The 24,287-nt window shown below is 41.7% G+C and overlaps 1 protein-coding gene and 1 pseudogene across 1 annotated transcript in view; both read left to right on the top strand.

Annotated features, from left to right (window-relative positions):
* Positions 1–24,287, top strand: part of LOC126262621 (sex peptide receptor) — a 1,348,766-nt gene that overhangs the window by 387,080 nt on the left and 937,399 nt on the right. The gene's annotated exons all lie outside the window — the stretch shown is intronic.
* LOC126263863 (5S ribosomal RNA) lies at positions 15,968–16,085 on the top strand (annotated as a pseudogene).

Below are 24,287 nucleotides of genomic sequence, written 5' to 3'. Positions count from 1 at the left end.
ATAATTACTCTATATAAACAGAAAGGGAGCAGAAGTGACTGTAACAATTACCGAGGCATTTCATTACTAAGTGTAGCCGGGAAAGCTTATGCAAGAGTCATCCTAATGCGATTACAGATCTTAGCTTCCGGAATCTACCCAGAATCTCATTGTGGCATCAGGCCCGCCCGATCAACCGTAGATATGATCTTCTCCTTAAGACAGCTACAAGAGAAATGTCGTGAGCAGCAGAGGCCACTTTATATTGCTTTCATTGGCCTTGTTAAAGCGTTGGATTTAGTGAGTAGAAATGGGCTTTTCAAACTGTTGCAGAAGATTGGATGCCCACTTAAACTACTGCAGATAATTGTCTCTTTCCATGAGAAAACACAAGCAACAATTTGCTTCAACGGTAAAACATCAGAAGTATTCCTTGTTAATAGCGGTGTGAAACAGGGGTGTGTGTTAGCTCCTACATTATTTGGGATTTTCTTTTCCCTTCTGCTCAGATTTGCCTTTGAAGACTGTGAGGAGGGAGTGTATCTACATACGAGGTCTGATGGAAATCTTTTCAACATTGCTCGCCTCAAGCCCAAGACCAAAGTAAATACAGTTGTTATCCGTGAGTTATTATAGGCGGACGATGTAGCTCTACTAGCGAACACAGAAGATGAGCTGCAGTATATAATCAACAAATTATTAAATGCCTGTGAAAAGTTTGGTCTACTCATCAGCCTTCAAAAGACTAATATCATGGCGCAGAGCACTACCAACCTTCCATCCATTAGAATTGAAGGCAGTCCTCTCCAGATTGTTGATGACTTTACCTACTTGGGATCCACAGTATGTAGCAACTGGTCCATGGACACTGAACTTACTAACAGAATCGCTAAGGCATCATCTGTCATGGCTAGATTGAAAAACAGAGTATGGAACAACGAACTGCTTACCACAAAAACTAAATTAAAAGTCTACAACGCTTGTGTTATAAGCGCCCTTCTCTATAGCTGTGAGACATGGACAACTCTTTCTAGGCATGAATCTCGACTCAACAGCTTCCATCTCCGCTGTCTCCGGAAGATCCTTCAGATCTCTTGGAGAGATAGAGTACCCAACACCGAAGTCTTTCATCGTGCAAGCACAACCAGCATCTTTGCACTCCTGAGTCATTGACGTCTAAGATGTTTGGGACATGTCAGGCGCATGGATCCTGAACGGATACCGAAACAGCTGCTCTACGGCGAACTTCAGGAAGGTGCGAGGCCAGTGGGACGACCGCATTTTCGTTTCAAGGATGTCTGCAAGAGAGACCTGACCAAGACCAGAATCAATCCAAGTCGCTGGGAAAGCGTTGTAGATGACCGTGTCAAGTGGCGAGTAACTGTGCGCAACGGCGTGCAGCTCTCAGAGGACGAACGCACACAGGAACAAATCAGGAAGAGGACAAAGCGAAGAGACAGAGCGGCTTCTGTTCGAAGTCCCTCAAATTTCACATGTCCAAACTGCAGTAGAGACTGCCACTCTCGAGTGGGACTTTTAGCCACAGCAGACGCTGCAGACTCTGAACCAAGCATGCTACACCATCATCACTCAAGAATGGACGGATGCCATTTTATTTATTTATCCGTTTATATATTAAAATACACAGCCTATATCGTTCCGAATGTTTATAAGAATATCGTGTAAAATTGAAAGTAAATTTCTCAAATACTTTTCGAGATTGCTAGTAGCAACGTTAAACGACTACTTGTCGTTATGTCGTAGTATAGAGACAAATTTCACTTCTTCAGAAATGTCTTTCGTGCCATTACATTTTATATCTACTCTACTGTGGACATCATCACTTATTTTACTGCCCAAATGGTGAAACTGATTTACTACTTTCAGTGTCTCATTTCCTAACCTAACACCCTCATCATGGACTAATATAACTGAACTACATTCATTTCTGATTTCCCACGTTCATCTTGTATCGCTTCTTTCAAGAAACTGTCCATAGCGTTCAGCTTCTCTTTCGAGTCATAAATAACAGAGTTACAATGTCATCTGAAAACCTCAGTTTTTTATTTTTTATTTCGTCTTCTTCATTTCTTCCCCATGAACTATAATTCATTCTTCAAATTTTTCTTTGGTTTCCTTTACTGCTAGCTCTATGTACATATTCAATAAGATCGCGGATAAGCTAGAAACCTGTCTCAATTCAATGTACGAATTCAGTAAGATCGAGGATAAGCTAGAAACCTGTTTCAATTCCTTTTTAACCGCGGCTTTGCTTTGATGTCATTAGATTCTTATAACTGCCTTCTGGTTTCTGTATCAGTATGTAAAATAACCAAATTTTTCACCATGAGTAATTTCACAGTGGCTGTTAACGTAATAACGAATTCTATTGCTTTATTGCAGTGTGTATTTTCTATAGGCTCCTATTTAATTTCATCAGTAATTACTTATCTTTCTTACTGTAATTTTTCCTCTAAAGCGCTTTCCCTAACGACATTGCTTCTGTCAAGAGCACTACGTTTGAAATTAGAAAGCTGTTAACAAATTCCATTGCCGATACATTTGTTTTACCTTCGTCTGGGAACCATGAATACTCTCGAAGTCTGAAGTAATTTACTTGCTGATGTAAGCGTACACAAAGAACAACCAATAAGCCTTGAAGCAGATGTTTTTAAACCGATGGTGTAATTTTCGAAATGTTTCCGTTTCTTACGATGAATTAGATTTAAATATAACAGCGAGATTCAATCAGTGATTTTTAAGTACCGAAGAACAATCACAGCTGATCTGAACAATATTTGGCCATAAGCCCTACGTAGATTGTATTTTCATTCCTTTTTTATACCGTATAGCATTCTTTGATTAATTGTCCCATATATCAGTCAAAAAATTGCATTTGTAAATAGGTATCCTGCATTATATTTCTTCATATGGACACTACTTTCTATAAATTGTATTATTTCTGTTACTCTCTCTTCGTGTCTGCAGATATTTTATATAATTTGTAAGTGTCTGTAATTTATCGTCATTCATCCCTGAGTCTTGTGCGCCAGGAATTCTCGAATATTCTCCCTATGTCCACATCTTACATAAACCGAGATTTTCATTTAAAAAATTAAGTGGCTTTATGGTATTATGATCTCTGGAATATCATCCCGCAAATGACTTAGTCGCTGACTAGAGTCAGTAGACTGACAATCAATTTTTCATTTACATTATGGTATGCGAAATTTGCATTATTATTCAGAAACATACGGAATATCAGGAACGATAAACACAATTTTTCATGTTCCATATACATTTAGTTGTGGAACGTCTGTTTCAAGAACATTTCACCTAGTACGCGTAACGCGTACTAGCTAAGTTAGACGGGTTAATTTTACGCTCGTTATTTCGAATGACAAGTGATATTTATTATTGCTTATTGATAATAAAAGTGTTCAGCTGTTCAGGGCGACAGCAGCCTGATGTTTATTGGTCTTACTACTTGTTAACATAATCACAGCGAACTTAATTCGGGGCAACAGGTGGCTGGTTTGTGTTCATTTTACTGGGAGGTTTGGGTCCACCACATAACATGACGTAGTGTTTCTTTGCCAGCTGCGGACTGCTTAATACCGTTTATGGTATATTACCAACCGGGTGCGAGACTGTATATGCAAACGTACATGAATTGTTTCCTCACTCGAATCACAATAGTTCCGTAAAGAGACCTAAAATATTAATCACGTGAAGCGTTCTCTACCATTCTGTCAGTATTTCACTTCAAATTATTTACGTCTACATCTAAATGTATATCTTGAAATTTAGTGTAGCATTCTCACTGTCCGCCTTTGTAGAGTACCGATAGCGTTACGGACTGCAACGCAGGGGGCCCGGGTTCGATTCCCGGCAGGGGATTGGGTGTTGTTTGTCCTTCAACATTATTTTCATCATCATTGACTCGCAAGTCACCGATGTGGCGGCACCTAAAAAGGACTTGCAACACGGCGGCCGAACTCCCCCGCATGGGGCCTCACGGCCGACAATGCCATACAATCATCTCATTTCATTCTCATTGCCATAATATATTTCACTGGTTTCGTTTCATCACGTCACAGTTCAGATTATACCCTAACCCAATTTCGTACATCCTAAATAAATTTCTCTTTGTGCAGCGCCCCTTCACGATTACTGACTTCACCGATCAGACCAACTATCTTTCTGTGTCGATGTAAGTTGATTTCTTAGCTGATTTGTGTGGAAAGCAAAGTGATAATCTTCGAATAACACTGTAACTCATGACATTACATTGCTTTCTTTTGAGCAGAGGTTGAATCTTTGCAGTTTCTGGTGCCAGACCAATGTGTTTTATCGACTAAGCCGGTTGAGCAAGCTGGCTTCCACGAAGCATTTAGTACAGCTGACCACATTCTCACCCTAAGCGATATAATTAGTAGAACAGTCCGCCCCTGGTAACTGAGTGATCAGCGCGACGGAATGTCATACCTAACGGCCCGGGTTCGATTCCCGGCTGGGTCGGAGATTTTCTCTGCTCAGGGACTGGTTGTTGTGTTGTCCTTATCATCATCATTTCGTCCCACACGCAAGTCGCCTAAGTGGCGTCAACTCGAAAGACTTGCACTAGGCGAACGGTCTACCCGACGGGAGGCTCTAGCAACACGACATTTATATTAGTATAAGAAACTGGTACTAGGATCTCTCTGTCTTGCCTTTACAGATTCTGAGAAGGCATTGGATTCGATCAGTTACCCAGCTGTGTTTGAGTCTCTAACACAATAAGGAGTGCAACAAGGCTATAACAAAACATTATATTACAGATACAAAACCTCCACTGCGAGTCGGAGAGTTGTTGAAGAAACCAATGAATATCTCATTGACAAGAGAGTAAAACAAGCTGACTCGGTACCTCCAAAACTATTCTCAAGAGTCCTTACGAAAGCAGTGTTAATTTGATTGGAAAACAATGGAAATCTAAGTCCTAGGAAAGAAATTAAATATTGTTCTATTTGCAAATAATACAGAAGAACTTCAAGCATTAGTTATCAAATTAGCGGTATTCCGCCATGGCGCTGGTCTAAAAATGAACCGCCATAAAACCTAGGTCATAATGTATGAATGTACACTGGAGGGAAATTCGATCCAGGCTGTAAGATGATCAAGGAAAAGCAGTCCAATGTAGCTCGTGTCGGGTGCAAAGTGTTGTGTGAGGCATTGCGTTATCAGGGAGAAGGAGAAGTTCGTTTGCATTTTTCTGTCGAGGAGAGCGCTGAAATCGTTTCTCCAATGTCCTTAGGGTAGCACAATACATTTCAGAGTTGATCATTGCACCATGTGGACATTAAAACCACTTCAGAGTCCCAGATGACAGTCGCCATGACTTTACCGGCTGTGAGGATGCGGCTCTGAACTTGATAGGAGACAGTGCTGTGGCTCTACCCCATGAATTCCCCTTTTGTTTCCGGTTCGAAGTGATGAACCCATGTTTCATCGCCTGTGACGATGATCGACAGGAAAATGTCACTATCAGCCTGGTAATGCGCACGCAACTGCGGGCAGATGGTGCGCCGTTGATCCTTGCAGTTTTGTGTCAGGGTTCGATGGTGGGGGGGGGGGGGGAGGCGAGGGGGAGGGGAGACAGTACCGCAACAGGTAGCGAGTGTTTCAGAGACGTCCAACAGAGCACCGAGATGTCTGTGACCTTCGATCACATCGAATGAGAGTGTCTGCTCGTTTCAACATTCAACGCGTCACACCTGTGTTGGACCGATCGCTAAGCGAAAAGTAGCACATGTTTGCGCTACCTTGTTTGGATGATGACAGACGTCCCTTTTTCTAGTGCCGGGCCTTTTTTCTAGTGCCGGGCCTCCGTGGACTTTCTGCAAGTGCCTCTGAATAACTGCGATGCTCTTGTTTTCCGCCAAAGGTAATTCAATGACAGCTCTGTGCTTTGAACGTACCACCTCCGTTATACACTCCATGTTGAACACTGCGTATCGCACCGCCCACTATGAGAACTTGGATTGGTGGAGGGGACCAAACAGCGAGTTCATCAGTCCCACACCGCACTGAGAAGGATGGGAAAGGAAGTCGGCAGTGCCCTTTCAAGGGAACCATCCTGGCATTTTCCAGAAGTGATGTAGGGAAATCACGGAAAACCTAAATGAGGATATCCGGACGCGACTTTGAACCGTCCAGTGTGTTAACCACTGTGCCACTTCGCTCGGTAAAATACAAGTTGAAGCGGCTTTATTCCACGATATCTCACAACAGATTCCGCATTATTTCAACTGAAGTTGACCTAGAAAAAGACACCCCTCGTAGACCCAGCACACTCATTGTAGATGTGCGAGTCCAACTAATTTCTGACGAGCTTCCTGACGCATGAAAAGCAGTATGTATTGCGCGACGAAAGTACTCATCCGATAATGCGCCGTAAATTTCTGTTCTTTCCCGGTATGAAGGCATAAACGATAAACAAAGCAGAATCATCATTAACTGCACACTGACCATATACCTACATTGAAAACCAGACAGTCCAAATACAATGCTGGGTCTTTGAAACCAAAGATTTTTTCAAGCACTTGTAACCAGCTTCCTCAGTAATTTGCACTATGTATCCCAATCTCTACCTTCCTTTACAGTTTCTACCCTCTACAGCTCCCTCTAGTACCACGACGGAAGTTATTCCCTCGCATCTTTTAAGATGTTCTATCGTACTGTCCCTTCTTCTTGTCACAGTGTTTCATGTGTTATTTTCCTCGCCGACTCTGCGGAGAACCTCCTTATTCCTTACATACAACGCTGTGCTCCTTGGGTGTAAAGTATTTTGAGGTAGCTGATAACGAATAAAAGTCAAAATTGCAGTACCGGTATTGAAATATTTTATTCCAGACTATGTTTCCCAGTCGTAATCGTAGTCACATCCATCGCTTGCGTCTTTGTTGCTATCAGAAGGGTCGGGTTGTTCACGGGGAGGTGACTAGGAAAGCATATCATCTTCAATTGTTATTTTCTGGAATCTGGAGTTTAGTGGGTCCGTAGATGCCAAAGCCGATGGAGTGCGACATGCATCGTTTTCTCCAGGGGATACCTACGCGTAAAATCTTCTCTGTAAAGCTGGATATCATTCCGCCTGTACATGTTCAGATAGTGGGCTACGGAGCAGCCTCGATTATGGAATACCTGTGTGTCACAACTATGTAGACTGACGTCGGCATTGGGCATTTATTACAGAATGTGGTCCATTATTGTATGATAAATATCTAAGGTATGGCATTACTGGACAAATATGTGCATGCAAATACATAGGAAGTCTTTAACTTTACTATTAAGGGAGAACGAGAGTTTCCAGCGCAGGTTCAGATAGCAGAGTACTTGGAAATGGAGCAGCTTTGAGTACCGCACATCCGTGCATCAAAACTACGTGGACTGATGTCGGCATCGAGCATTATCCCAGGACACATTATTGCACAACAAATATCTACCAATGGCAGTACCACAAGGTAGATAAATAAACGTCCACTAAAAACGTCCGAATATGTGCTCACAGATTCGTTTGCACTTGTTAACTATACTATTAAAGTAGTAGGAAAACCATTTACAACAGTGGAGCGTGCAGAAGAAATTTTGTAGAAAACGGTTTCGGACAGTATCGGTAGAAGTTGATATTAGTCATTACACCTGTTACAAATGTCATCCTTCGTACCAAAAGGATATGGTCAATAAGTGACTAAGCAAATCACAAAACGTAAAACTTCTAGGTTCGTGTATTAGTATCGTTGTACTTTGATCTTGTATGGCTATTTGTCTGCAATAAACTTTATTATTATTACTATACAGATACATTCTGAAATGGTACCTAAATTATTTTATTCTGAAAACTGGGCAGGATCTGTCATATATGAAATAGGACACGTAAACGACATCTGAAAAACGTGTCACTCCGTTTCACTGTTTATCGGCAGTTGTTACGGCATGTATCACAGTGACTTGTCGCTGGAATGCCACAGCAGCATTGCAAAGGATCCACCAGTGCGATCTACATAAAATTTCGCGAGATAAAAATCGGAACGTGTACGATTTTCTATTCCCATTCTTCCCAGTTTTCGAAGAGAATTGGCCCACCGAGCCCCGTCGAGTTGAGCTGATGCGGGTGAGGATTCGCTGGTCACCATCCAGCACCCGCTAGACGTGGCATGCTTTTGTAAAATAAAATGTTGGGAAGTAAATTAAAGACTTCTGGTTCCATCAAGCTACTTACGGCGCACCCTGTACAACCCACCTCCACCAGGAAACATCCACACCTTCTTCAAAAAGAACGAAAAGAAGCTGGTTTACAACATACACGCTAATACAAAGAAAACCGATCCACCACGAAACAATTATCCGAATGCAACGGAAATCGGTTGATCTGATGTATATGTACAGACATCCAAATTATCGTAATTTCAGAAAAATTGAATGATTTATTCAAGAGACAGGTATTCACAAATTGAGCAAGCCAGTAACGCGTTGGTTCACCTCTGGCCCTTATGCAGAGCAGTCATTCTGCTAGGCATTGTTTGGCAGAGTTGTTGGCTGTCCCCCTGATGGATATCATGCCAAATTCTGTACAACTGGCGCGCAAGATCTCCAAATCCCGAGCTGGATGGAGGGCCTTGTCGTTAAAGCTAGAAACTTTCTCAATTGGGGAGAGATTCGGCGAACGTACTGGCCAAGGTACGATTTGGCAAGCATGAAGACAAACAGTAGACGTTTTCGTTGTGTGCGCTAGGGAATTATCTTGCTGATATGTAAACCCAGGACGGATTGCCATGAAGGGCAACCAAAAGGGGCGCAGAATATCGTCGACGCATCGCTGTGATGTACGGGGGGCGTGGATGACAACCAAGGGCACCTTACTATGGAAATAAATTGTACCCCACTTCAAAGGCATCGGTTGTTGGGCCGTATGGTTGGCACAAGTGAGGTCTCCAGACTCGCCTTCAGCCTCTTATCTCATTGACTGGTGTACAGTTGTCTTCATTAATGGGTCCCACTTCGAACTGAGCCTCGATGGATAGCGAGAATTTTAATAAACAATACCAAGCCGAATAACTGCTTGCGTAAGGTCCAGAGGTCCATCAGCGAGTTACCAACTTCGACAATTTGTAAATACTATCATGAACCCTTCACGGTTGGAATTTACAGTTTTTAAAACTAGGATGAAGATAAGGAACACTTCACTTGGAATGGCGTGGAGGGAACCATAAAAAGGTTAGTCAGCAACAGTGGGAAATACAAGATAAACAAAATTAATGCAAACATGTTCCAAGGACTGCTACAGTCCAGTAGAGGAACTAGATCAATGGAACGAGATTTTAACGATTTTCTGGGCCTCTTACCTGGCTCCCAAGACAGAAATAATTGAAATTTATTCGTCATTGAAGCTTTCCTGACCTTTGTGTGGTTAACAACGACCAGAGTAATTATGGCAGCGATAACTATTTAATGTTTGAGGAGCATCCTTTCTAGTTTTGGTCTTCCTAAGGTTGTCATCAGCAATAATGCTGCTAAGTTTGAGTCAATGGAATTAAGAAAGAGAGAGAGAGAACAAATTTCAATGCGCTATTCAGCGTATTGTAACGTTGCAAGCTATTACCAGATAACATTCAGTACAGTATAACAAGCAGGCGTGTATCACGGAGGCTGCAGGAAGAAGCCTCAACTATGAATCACGCGCATCTGCCGCTTGCGTCAGTGGGACCGATCGCCATTAACGCCTAGCAGGAGCGCAAATTCAGGCCCCCTACGAATCTAAATAAGGTATGGTAATTATTAACCGATTTTGTTCAAACTTGGTACACCATCTTTTGTTATTCAGTAAAGGATCTTGGCAAAATTTGAAAATTGTACCTATTATAGTTTCGGAGATTGAGAAAATTACTTAAAAGTCAGAAAACCGACTCTTAGGTCTAAAAACTCAGTTAGGAATAATAACAGTTTGTCCTTTGTTGTCATTTAAAATCATCGACAGTTCGCAATGCATAAAAATAATTAGATTGGAATTTTTCAAAAATGGTTCAAATGGCTCTGAGCACTATGGGACTCAACTGCTGAGGTCATTACTCCCCTAGAACTTAGAACTAGTTAAACCTAACTAACCTAAGGACATCACACACATCCATGCCCGAGGCAGGATTCGAACCTGCGACCGTAGCGGTCTCGCGGTTCCAGACTGCAGCGCCAGAACCGCGCGGCCACTTCGGCCGGCTTGGAATTTTTCTTTGCCAAACTTTACTTACTCTGCTTTTTGAAAAACCATTCAAAATTATTATTCGTTTATTATTATGTTGTGTGTATAAATGGGAATGAGTGAGAGAGTGTGTGTGAGACATATGTATATTTAATATTATTTTCTGTAAAACATTGTGAAATTGGACCGTGGGAAAGCTGTATGGTAACCACGATACTGATGACTTATGTCGAGGTGTGCATTCTTTTGTAAGAGAGCAGCCAGAATAGCAGTCTAAAATGTAATAAGTTTCTAAATTAATTTCAAAATTATTTTTCATTTCGGTCGTATTTATTAAGCAATATATTAGCATTTGATTTTCAAATGGCGTAAATGACTTTCTGTTTAGTGATTGGCTAAGGCAAGTTTTACCGTGAGAATGATGCAGAAGGATCATTCTGATTGGACAGTCAAACTTATCAGCCAATCAGACTTAAGATGTTCCCGCGCACCGAAAGTTATATATGCAGAGAGTGGAGTAGCATCGAGGGAGTAGATCGCCAGGTATCGGACGCGAAAGGTCATGGTGAATGTCACTTTGCTCATTATGTGTAAAATGAAGAAATATTGAGTACGATTCGTGACTAAAGCTGTCACAGTTACGAACATTTTGATGAAAGTTTGAAGTTTCAGGATTGTTTTGTTGGAAAGTTACTAGTGTGTGAACTTTCAGCCTTAGTGAAAATTCTGGGTGGCATATTCTGTATTCATTTATGGAGTATTCTGAGAGCACGTCTTTTATGTAAGGTCACTGAATGAGACTGAATGTAAACATCGCAAACAGTGGTGAATCAGAGACTCTGTAATACCACAAACATTAAGGGGTCGGACTTGTGTAGATTTGTGGTTGCTTTGCATATAGAAATTTATTGTTTTGATTGTGAACTGAGAATGATACTGTAGTACCTCACTAAATGTGGACTTGACAGCCATTTCCAGTTGCTGCCTAAGCAATAAAAAGCCCTGTCTCTGAATTTTCGGACGCTTATTTCAGTCAAAATTACACCATATTACTATCCGAAATCTTGATAAATAAGAACTTCCAGGAACTGTTTTTCAGTATTAAAGTTACGCGGCCTCAGCAGGGTAGGTATTAGGTTACATCTTTTTCAACGCTGCTTTTTCGCTTTCTAGTAAGTACCTACGATTACAGAGTGAAGGGACGTCGAGCGGAAGCCGCAGTGAGGTAGGTGGACATTTTAATAAGAGCAGTACGAGGGACGAACCGACCCCGCCGAGTCGCAGTGTCACTACGCCACTGTACTATCCCCAGCCATCTTTTGCTGAGAGAGCAAATGAGAATGTTAAGATTGCATTAATCACCTACCACCAGAGAAGTAGAACCAGGTGGGACTAATCAATTCCTCTGATTTGTTTTGGCATTAATAATACCACTAACAAGTGTCACAGAACTACGTAGTGAAGTGGCATACGTTTCTAACTCTCCTCTTTCCAACTTGTTATATCCAGATCGTGCACCAGAGTAAGGAACATAAATTAACTGAAGTAGGAAGTCAACCTCACTTCACCCCAAGCATAAGGTTTTTATAAAATATTTCCATATGGGTTACTGGGCCACGGGATAGCTTTAGCAGAAAACGTTGAGCTGATTTACCACGTCATGGAAGGTCCTGAGTGCGTGCCACGTGTAACTGTGCTGGTTAAAACGCTGCAGTTACAGAAAGACAGTAGAGTACATTTGTCTTAAGTCAAGCTAAGTGGTTAGTGACTCGTGTGCTGATGTGAACCTCTAAGCTGTAATTAATTGATACAGTTTTTATGAGATACAAGTGTTGGAATCGACGAAGAGCATCTCCCTGACTAACGGATAAGAAAAGAGTGCTCATCGAGCTGGTGACCAGTCAGGGAGCAACACTGCGGAGCGAGAGGACAGGCGCTTATTTGTACCTGTTGTACAGTATTGGCTGATATATATATATATATATATATATATATATATATATATATATATATATATATATATATATATATACCTCTGGACTGTGTAGTAAGAATGGCACGCTAGCATGAACTACGACTGTCAAAGTTACTGCTGGGCTGGAGGCATCGTCCCTGGTACAACACCGGAGGAAACGATATATCACACTCAAAGCGTATTTTAAACATTCAGGCTGGCCACACAGAAGAACGTTGTGTTTTGATGCGGGATAGTGCAGGATTCCACGTCCTGCTAAGAGGAAAACCATGGTCTCCATTAATCAAATTGTCTGCCAACCTATTTACAGTAGACTGTTTATAAACACTGCTTTAAAGTCCGGATGTTGGTGACTGTCACAATCTCGTCAAATTTCATCCCGTGTCCCTGCCTTATTCAATGTTCTGCTACCGCTGATTTTTTCCGACATTTTGTAGCCTCGTATGACGGCGATGTTCCTCGCACCTTTTCTGAACGGTGCAAATCGAACAGTCAGTGTAATCCTTCCCACATTAACACGGAATTTTTATATATTCCATGTTTCCTAAGTCACAAATCATATCTTACAGAGCCGAGTAGTGCCCTGATCTTGGAAGGTGGACAGATCACAGTCTCAAAGTTAAAACTCCCTCAGTGGCGGTGTTGGAGAAACGACGAAAGTTTGTTCCCACTCCAAAGAGACTTCTAGTTACAGATTTTACCTGCTTTGTAGAACAGCGGTACAGAGCCTGTCTCAGACAGGCGAAAGAAATAGGAAAGAAGTGTCCCACAGACTGCGTTGGGCTCGGCCACCGCGGGGTTAAATCTTTCCGCAGAGGAAGCAGCTGTTCGTACCTTTAGAAATGATAATGAAGTAGTACTTTGAACAGCTAATGAGGGGAATGCCACGGTTTTATTGAAACGGGATGATTACCTCCTTAAACCTGATTCACTCCTGAACGAACCGGCTTAAAGAAGACTATTTAGTAATCCCTAAGAAAGGATTAAGTGCAAAACACTTTCAGTTATGAAAAATAGCACGTTTTCGAACAATTTACGCAAGAAACTTCATCCTAGCGCTGCCGATCCGCCTAAGTTGTATGGTTTGCGAAAGTAACATAACGAAATGGTTGTCACACTCCCTATCAGCCCATATATTGGCAAGTCTTAACACCATATCCTCATTTCGGTGGATTTTATTCAACGCGAAATCTGTGAAGCTGGGTCCTTCGGATTTACTAGTGAATGGGTGATGTGGTGTCTCTGCTTACAAGAGTCCCTGTGCAGGGGTACCTCGATTTGATTTGTGAAACAATGGATGAAGAGTTGGTGAAGCTTTGTCGTCATGTGCTGACATGCACGTAATTTTTTATTTGATGGCAACATTTTTGAACAGAATGACTGATTGGTTGTGGGTAGTCGTTTATCGTCCATAGTCGCCAGTTTATTTATGGAGGGGTTCGAGGATAGGACACAGAAGACTTCAGCCTTGCACCCAACGTGCTTCTGTGACCTTCATTCATTATGCTTGGTGCATATCGTTCAAGACTGGAAAAACTTTAAAGAATTTTAGCTTGAATAGTGTGTTCCGTCCATATTCCAAGATTAGGGCATCACTCGGCTCTGTGAAAGATGATTTGGGGCTTAGGAAACCTGTCATATATAAAATTCCCTGTATTTTGTAGCTTACATCGGCCATTCGATTCACATAGTTCAGGATAGGGGTGTGGAACATCGCCGTCATACGAGGCTACAGTATCCGGAAAAGTCAGCGGTAGCAGAAAATTGCTTAAGTGATGGACTTGTGATGAAATTTGACGAGAATTTGATACTTGCCAACAGTTCCGGGTTGTGGAACAGTGTTAATAAGGAGGCAATTGATATTAAGTTAGCAGACAAAGTTTTTACTAGAGGCAATGATTTTCCTCTTAGCAGGTTTTGGAATCCTGTGCTGTTCCGCATCAAAACATAGCGTTATCCTGTTTTACCAACTTGAATGTTTGAAAATAGTCACTGATGCGGAATATCGTTGCCGCCGATGTTCTACTCAAGGCGGCCTCACCAGCCCAGCCGTGGAGGCCAGCAACTGTGACACAGGGCTACAAAGGACGACGATTTGCAAGTCTAGGCACCATTTTTCAGAGCGATTCAACGGAAGCAACGTTCTCTGTTCTTCTGAAGATGACGGACAGATGGATCGGTCAAATATCGAATCATGTAGCTTTGAGATTCCGGCAGGTTGGTTGGTTGGTTGGTTTCGGGGAAGGAGACCAGACAGCGAGGTCATCGGTCTCATCGGATTAGCGACGGATGGGGAAGGAATTCGGCCGTGCCCTTTCAGAGGAACCATCCCGGCATTTGCCTGGAGTGATTTAGGGAAATCACGGAAAACCTAAATCAGGATGGCCGGACGCGGGATTGAACCGTCGTCCTCCCGAACGCGAGTCCAGTGTCTATTCCGGCAGGAAACCCGAGAAGACTATAAGGAATTATTACGCCGTGAAAGAATAAGAAGTCACGCCATTTAAGATTGTTTCCTTTTTGCTGTGGTGAGACACAGATGTGTTTTGAAGAAGTGTTCTGACGGATTTGTTATGCATATGTCTTCGTTTGGTCACAAGGTTCTGTTTCTTGGCAGCGGTTTTCAATGCCGCACCAAGTCCTATCCTTTTATGGATCAGTTTTCGCTTATAAATTAATGTGGTTGGTGATCGAATAATTTTACTAATTGCTCTAAGCAGTGCAGAGCTAAGCTCTTACTAGACAGTCTCCAATTCTGAATATAGTAACTTGACAAGCAAGCAAGGTGAAGGAGAGCCATAATCACTCTTAAATAGCAACAGACACTGCATGTGGACAATACGGACCATACCCATGAATTACTTTCGTTGCCTCAGCAAAAAACACTTTCATCAGTACAAAATAAATCTATTTTGATCTTGAGACACTTTTACGTAAAATAAATGTTTACTGAAAAGATCCAGCTAAGCATTGAAGATGCAAAGCTACTGTGGTGGTGTTATTTGTAATGATAGTAACTAATAAACACGTTTCTTTAACATTATCTTTATACAGAATTGATCACTGAGTGAAAATGAGTTTTTGCGCTGATGTTTCCTGATAATTTTCAACGTGCAGAATTTAGAACTGATGGTACTTTAATGTAACGTAACAAAAACCCTTTCCTGCACATTCGTTGAAAGATAAATTTAGTTTGTTACACGCCATGAGTCAGTAAAATCGTAGATTCTGAACACCACAGTAATAATCTTTTTCGTAGTAATGAAAATGTGGAGAATATCTTTTGTTGTCTTCTTCTGTAACTGCTTTTATTATGCTTGTCAATGTTATAAAATAGCTGGTACTTTCTACACACTCTGATGCGCTGCTTAATACGGCAACAATAATTAAGTACTATATACAGGCCTACGTGTAATTAGTTTATGATCTGAGAAGTTTTGCTGATTAAATATGACAGTATGTGAAAAGGACACACTAAACATGTACTGAAATAACAACACTGTGATAAAGCTTCATGCTTTTAAACACTTCACATGTCTTACTTAGCTTGTGCAAGAGCACGACTAATCATGACTTTTACAATTTGTCCGGCGCTACGAAAAATAGAATAAACAGAACTTCACCATAGAAATAAATACTTCAGTCCTTTTATGGTGTTGAGCAACGTATTGTAGCTTCGGACGAGATTTTGCTACCGATGGATGGCTTAGCAACTTTTACACAGGGCTTCCAAGTCGTAATTCTCATCATAGTATTTGGCCAGTACTGTAGGTAATGCCAACAGTCATGCCGCAGTGGTAACACCGGTTCCCGTCAGACCACCGTAGTTAAGCCCTGTCGGGCTGGGCTAGCACTTTGATGGGTGACCATCCGGTCTGCCGAGAGCTGTTGGCAAGCGTGGTGCACTCAGCCGTTGTGGGGCAAACTGAGGAGCTACTTGATCGAGAAGTAGCGGCTCTGGTCGCGAAAAATGACATACGGCCGGGAGAGCGGCGTGCTCAACACATGCCCCTCCATATCCGCATCCAGTGACGGCTGTGGGATGAGGATGACACGGCTGCCGGTCGGCACCGTTGGGCCTTCCAAGGCCTGTTCGGATGGAGAGGAACAGCAGGAGGACGAGGAGAAAGAGGAGACAGTAGGTAATGTTGCAACGTAGTGGCTGCCTCCTTCACAGCAAACAACGACTTCCCAGTGGCCCTCGTAATAACATTGCCACTTCTGCTTGGTTGACAAATAGCGACTTCCTACTGTAGAATTATGGGTACCAATAATTTCCCGTCCATCCAAGGCCATTCGACAATGATTATGCTCAATTTCATCATCACACAATACTGTCTGTGGGCATCGCACCACACGCTACTTCACAACCGTTCCGACTCACAAAGAGAACTGTTCTGGAACTTTCTGTCGCAACGTTTCTCCCGCCTTCCCCATATGCGGAGAAGTCCCTTTGGATTTTAACTTAAGCCTAAAGCTATGACTCGTACAACTTCATTTACAAAGGTTCATAATAATTTTAAATGTAAGATCTACTAAACAGTATACCCAGATTAACACAAAAAAACATTATTTATAGCTATACATTTAAAACACACTTAAAGATTTTTGGGTGAGTATTTTCAGGCTGGCGGCAGCACCTTACAGCGGTGAGCTGGCATACTTGACCCTGCTGCTGTTATATGGCAAATGCCCCCTCAGCACTCTTATCAGCTCACTGTTTGCTTTATACGGGTTTTTACAACTGTCCTGCTACCGATCGTATTTTTTAAGTTATGACAGAGAATAACGAAATAACTTCTACGAAATGAAATGAAACAATTCTTACAATATACCAGCGTTCCTTGTTGTCTGATATGGTAGTACGTTGCTTCCTAGAGTACGATGTTGCCGTCCGACTAGTCCTGATGTATTGTTTTGTGTCCCGTATAAGCTGTTCTGATTGGCGGCAGTGTAGCATTAGGACATTTATTTCATAGGTTATCTAATTGGTTATTGATTGTGTATGGTCATACATTATAATCTTAGTGTAATACCGAATCTAGTGTATTACTTTTTTAAAGGAGGCCGCATATAACTACTGTGTTACACCATTTAGAGTGCAGTTGGAGAAACATATTGTTTCACTTGAAATTTTGTCCTCTTATTTAGGTTTTTTGAGAAAATAAGTTTTCTTTATGTCAGGATAGTTGTAGAGTGTGTATATACATTTTGAAGGATGTTAAGCATGTAACTGAATAGTGTTTTAAGGCGTAACTTTTGTGGTTCAGTACATCTTCGTAAGTGGTAAATGCCTGTAGATTTTTTATTTCTATTTTTTTTTTGACCAGATTAATACGACTGCCATTTATACACTTCACTGTTTTGTTACCTTATGCTACAATGGTAAAGTGACCCTGAGAGCAACGTGTAAAACTGTAGATCAGTTTGTTGTTAATAATGTTGTATTAAAATGTTACTTTTCCATGGTTCAAATTGCTCTGAGCACTATGGGACTTAACATCTGAGGTCATCAGTCCCCTAGAACTTAGAACTACTTAAACCTAACTAACCTAAGGAAATCACACACATCCATGCCCGAAGCAGGATTCGAACCTGCGACCGTAGCGAACACGCGGTTCCAGACTGTAGCGCCTAGAACTGCTCGTCCACAACGGCCGGCACTTATCCATGTTGAGTCCAGCATGTTCCACTTCCCAACCACATAATCACTAACGTTTCCAAAAACAATTTTGCTTTTAGAGGGAAAGAAACCTCGGTTTCCGTTTCTTAATAGACTTTATGAGCAGTATTTGGCTGCCCTGACTCGAACTACTAATTGCAAATGTCTACCAAAACACCTGACAAAACGCACACGCGATGTTATCTCCGATCGCCAAGGTAGACTCAGCATTAGTAGTAGGTTTGTAGATGCTTTTTATCCTGTTGTATATCATCGAAATGGAAGTAAATTCGCTCGGTTAATAAGCTTACTAGACAGTGCTAATAGGAGAGCCATTTATATACAGTGTGTTCATTTTAATTGAAGACATCGAAATATCTGGAAAACTGCACATGAGATGAGAAAATGTTATATTTACAATTTATATCGGAGGGGGACATCCCACGATATCACACTCGACTCACCACCCCACTCCATTCGTGAATGGCGGGGGCAACTTTGAAAACTTCAATATGAACCTCCATTTTGTATTGCAGACTACGATTCTACGGAAAAATTTGGTCTGAAGCATTTTCTTCGATTCGCCACCGATGGCGCTATAATCGGAGCAATAGAAATGTGTACACAATCGTAATTTACCACGTGCTACGCAATGGCTTTCAATATCCAATGGAATATGGGACCCCGCCCGTTCCCATGCTGCGAGAATAGGAGAGGCCAGTATTTCATAACTTCTAATTGGGGACCCATTCGCTACGTTGTGATCCTCCGACATATCGAACAGGGGACTACCCGACGTGCCGCTGTGGCCGTGGCAGGAGGCGAGCCCTATTTTACGTTTCCAATTAGGGTAAGTGTTCAAACTCAGTACCGCCAACTTCTATACATTTAGTGGTCCGCTTTTCAGATGACCGTGTACAGGACAGAGCATATCTGCGGGAACGTCAGCACAGGCATTTCTGGTGCGGTCGACCATATCTTCACGGCCTGTTGGCAGTTATTGGTACAGTGTGTATATTTGTGTGTGTGTGTGTGTGTGTGTGTGTGTGTGTGTGTGTGTGTGAATTACTATCGGACCGAACTGCTGAGGTCATCGATCCATAGGCTTACACACTACTGAAACTAACTTTAACTTATGCTAAGAACAACACACACACCCATGCCCGAGGGAGGACTCGAACCTCCGGCGGGAGGGGCCACACAATCAGTGACATGGCCGCCTCTAACTGCGCCTCCACTCCGCGCGGCTAATTATTGGTACACCATGAAGGTGGACTCCCATTTCCATTCATCCGATTTACAGCACCATCTGTGGCGAAACGATGAAAATGTTTCAGACAAAACGTATGTAGACTCTGCTCCAGAATCGTAAAAAAAGAGTTCCCATTGAAGATTTCAAAGGTGCCCCCGCCAACCAACCGCGCACGGAGTGGTGTGGGGGACGAGTGTGTGTCGATGGATGTCTCCCTCCGAGACAAACAAATTGGAATTATAATGCCTTTCGATCCGATCTGTATTTTTAGAAATTTTTCAATGTCTCCGGTTAAAATTAACACCCTGTATACCGCTCCATCACTGTGACCGACTATATTTGATCGAGAGCTATAAACCTCCATGATATCGGCATGTCGTGGCATGTGTTTAAGTACCATAGGAAACGGCTGTGTCCCGTGCCTGGCTAAGTGTTACTTCTTTCTCCTTTCCGTGGATGCCGTGGTTTTTATGGTTTACAGTAACAAAATCCGTTCCTAATATATCCGACCTCTACATGTGGTGGTATAGAGCGACTGAATAAAAGAACACTTGCAGCTACTGTAATTAAGAGTTACCAGTTGTGTAATTTTTTCAGTGATGTCCTGTAGCGCAAATGCCACGGATGATTTCGAAGTGAGTGTGATAATGGGCTTCCACGGCAGCGGCAGTAACCTAAGAGCTGCATTGAGAGTTGGCGAAGCACGGGAGCAGTCTACTGTGCTGTGTTTGCTTAGATGAAGACGTTCCAATTACACCTATCTTATCCCAACAATTGTGGCCGTTGTTTAATCTTTAAATACAGGTATCACATATGTTGATAATGCTGTCTGACATGAGCTGAAGCTCCTCACGTTTATGAGAGAGTTCCTGCTTCATCGCTAAAAAGCGGGTGATCGGATGACTGAGAAAATAGACAAAATTAGATATTTTGTTGGCATAGCAACCCTATATGACGCCACTACCTTTAACACACCTACAAACCTGGTTAATGTACACCAGATCGACATTAAGTATCAATTTACAAGACCATAATGGACTGTCAATGGTTGAAACATGTAAATTGTTTAAATAACCCACTGGCTTATTTCTCAAACATTTATTTACGATTTCAAATATGCATATACTTTGGAAAATCAGCAATATTGTAATAAAACGATAGATATAAATAGAACAAAATTGTCATACATTGCAGAAATGTCACTCTGCACAATATTGCACTGCAAATTAAAAAAGAAAGAAGAATTTGCATAATCGATTGAGGCACACGGCAGAACATGAGCGAGGCGTGCGTCTGATGCTGTCACTATGGAGTACAGAACATTAGTGTTGAGTCAGTTCATGAATAGACTCGTGAGGGAAAAAAAATCATTATTTTTGGTTTATTATTTCAAATTAGGAGAACCGCAACAGCTGCAGCAAAATTATTTATTAATCACAACAAGTTTTATGACATTATAGTCACGTCTTCAGGTAACCAACTGCTGACATTTCAGTAAATAATGTCCTTAAAATCTCTGCGCGGTTAAAAATTCAAGTCCCCTAACTTACTGCACAAAGCTAGAGTCAGAAAGTAAGCAATCATCATGATTAAACTAGCCAGGAGAATTAGAGAAAGATGTAAAACATATGCTCGTGTTTCATATCTCTCTCATTGCAACGGCTATTTTATTCATGATGGCTGCACACTTTGACACCAGTTTCCTGAAGGAAGATAGGGGACTTCTGTTATTTGCAACTAGAAAGAATTTAAGAACATTATCTACTGAAAGGTTATCAGTTTGTTAACTGAAGATGAGACTATGAATATCATGAAACTAGTCGTGATTAATAAACCATTTTGACACATCTCTTGCGGTTTTCATCACTGCTGTGGTTACCCCTCATACCAAGTGATCTGCATAAGTTTTTTGTAACAAGTCACTATGACTGGATATTAAATGATGGTGACAAAAGTGATAGTCCATTTATACTTATTATAAAATCGACAACTGATTCATAATAGTGATAAAGTGATAATTTAATTACACTAACAAATTATATTGATTAGAGTGACAGATAATAAACAGTTGTAAATGATTTATTTACATGATATAAGGGGGCTAAGCCAACTGGCTGACCTATAGAGAACAGTACATCCCTGTCTCAGAGAGGACGTTGTCCAAGAAGAAATTTTGAACTTTGACCTCCGAGATGAGGAAGGCAACTGCCTGAGAGCATTGACCAATGAAGACATTGACACTGTGTAGATGCTTGTCCTTGGGAGATATGGCAATAATTAAGGCTGTCCTCATATGACAATTGCTATACTACTTCCGTATCAAGGTTCTTAAAGACTAGTTATGAGAGTTGAGGGCCAGGTTGCCGCAGGAGAGGAAGCAACGGCTTTATGATACCCTTGTCAATCGATTCAGTGCACGCATCTTAACTAGAGAGGGTACAACGTCACAGTAATAAGTGGACTCATACAGTCATATTATAAGTAACGTTGAGCCGCTTTTTTGAATCACTGGCATAACATCGCACACCCGCCTAATCAGTGATGCTTCGTTTCGTTTCTTCTTCTAAATCTGGTTGCTTCAGATTTTTTGTCGGGCACTGTACTTTCTTATAGTCCAGGGCTTTTCCTGTGCGCCTCGTAGCTGATTCACACCTTGGTCGTTAGATAGTGTCAAGAAAAAGAGCTCTGACGACGGTCAGAGCGAATTGGAAAGAAGAACAGAAAGTTAGCTCATTCGTGGAAGGTGTGAGGACCGGGGAGGAAGGAGACGCCATGTCACGTGGCCGTCCGAGAGGGCGGAAACTGTCGCGTGGCCCCCGGCTCGATTTGCCAATAACGATCGCCTAACACAAATGCAATTACGGCTGCGGCGACAATCTCCAATTGGGTTAGCGTCAAAGGTTAGCGGAGGGCCGCGCGGCGTGTCCACGATATCCTCTTGTTACTTCGGCAGACAGCCCGCCCACAGCTTCACAGAAAATCGCCGTCGCCAGTTAAGCGGATTACGTGAATTACCGCCAGCACGAAAGGGGCCTATCGCAGTGGTCCCATAGCCGTTCCCCGTGAACCTGCAGAGTCGTTTCTCGACCCACTCTTGACCGTCCTCTCTAACTGGGCTAACTCTACGGCAGGGTTTCCCGAATGTGGTGGTCTTCTCCAGATCCATGCGTCTTTATAATACATAATGGTAACACTCTGAACCGATACGAAGTGAATAGTACTTTTATCAGAATTTTGAATCCGACTGGTGCCCTATAAAGTGAAGAGTCTAACATGGCCTGTTCTGCATCCTTTATTTTTCCTGACATTTGTCAACGATATACCACTAATCATGCCAGATGACTCAATAAATTTCTCCATTGTAGTTGACACAAGTGTTATTGTGAAAGATGTGGAAGGTACAATAACTTATGGATCTAATAGAGCAGTAAGTAACATTATCACGTGGTTCTAACAGAACTTGGTTTACTCTCAACGGTTATAGAACGCAACGCACGCAGTTTCTGATTCAAAATTCTTGTAAAAGCGAAATATTTCTGTCGGGAAATGGTAACCAGCCAGTGAATTCGACCATTTTAAATTCTTAGAACTGAGGTTACAAAAACTGAATACTGCTATCTTCACTCTAAGAATGATCCCCACTATCACTGACGCGAGAGAGCGAAGTCTGATGTACTTTGCTTACTTTTGCTAATTTTTCCCGTATTGTGAATATTTTGGCAGCTCTGAACATTCGTCAAGACTACTCTTAGCTTATAAACGAGCGGTCAGAATAACGTACGCTGTCAGTTCACGAATTTCTTGTAGGGCGTTGTTCATATGTTCGGAATTCTTATTCCAACCCTGTACATATATTCCATCATTTGATTGGTTTGTGAAAATATCGCCTAATTCAGAAAAAAAAACTGCAACATTTATTCCGTAAACACTAGACGGAAAAAGATTTGCATTTTGATTACACTTCCTTAAACTTTGTACAGCAACGTATGCATTTTTCTAGAACTTTAATTTTCATTAGGCTTCAAGGACAACAAAAAAATATAAATCCCAAGTATTTAAATCGTAGTTGAAAGGCTTCCTTGTGGTGCACGTCTTCTGTCTTGTACATCAGTTTCCCTTTTTTTTTGCGATAGTTGAGAACTTTCTTCTGTAATGTATTATTTACTTGTTTACTCATTACTTTTTTCATATTTCATTAATTAACCGTTTCCCTGCTACAGATGTGCGCTCTGAATTCTGCTATGAGGGCGGCTTTTGTTATTGCTGTACTGCTCGCCAAATGCTGGTGGCTGTGCTGAGAGAGTCCATCCCAGCCAATAGGAAATACGTATCATTCTATTTTTCGAAAAACATTTGGCGAAAAACATTTTATGTTTGCTCATCTTACACTCTGACATCTTCGCTAGAAAAAAGATTTAATTCTTTTCCGTTATATGTAATAGTTACTGCGCTGCATCAACTTAAGTAGAACACTAAGCGAATTTGGAAAGATTTTGTAGATGTAAAAGCGAATTGCGTAAACTTCGCATCAGGTTCATTTCATCCCATGCATTCCAGTGAGCCAAATGCATATAAGATATAGAAATATTATTTAAAACTGATAGCAGAACGGTGTCTCATTTCTTTCTCGAGTTATGGGCCTCTACTATACATCCCACGGACAGTCCAGCACAATTATCCATTCCCATCCTTGCGCATCGTAAAACATTTCGTCATAGCAATCGTCGTATTTCATGAACGATTCGAGATATCTAAACGAGGTTTTAGCAAACTATAGTAAGCAATAACGGACATATGTTGTATGGTAAATACTCGTAACTTTCTTATTCACCAAGATATGGAACTAGCTCGTCCGCAGCAGTGAGGGATCGGCAGCTCAGTAAGCATACACACGTCCGTAGCATTGCAGGGAAAGCAAAGCGGTGCATTAATACACGTCCACAACACATGGAAAACGGCGTAGCAGGACATTAAAACACGCCCACGACGGCGAAAGGGTTCTTTCGTTCACAAATTTCGTAATCAGCATTCAGTAAAGTATATACTTAATCATTTCATGAGGAAGTAGCTTTTGTCGGAATGCTCTCAAGGTATCTGAGAAATACGTTAATAAATGTATGAGGAAGGAAGACAGGGTTTAACGTTTCGTCGACATCATGGTCAAAAGAGGTGAAGAAAAAGT

Source organism: Schistocerca nitens, chromosome 6, assembly GCF_023898315.1.
Source record: "Schistocerca nitens isolate TAMUIC-IGC-003100 chromosome 6, iqSchNite1.1, whole genome shotgun sequence".
Lineage (NCBI taxonomy): Eukaryota > Metazoa > Arthropoda > Insecta > Orthoptera > Acrididae > Schistocerca > Schistocerca nitens.
This window is presented reverse-complemented; position numbering and strand designations above follow the sequence as displayed.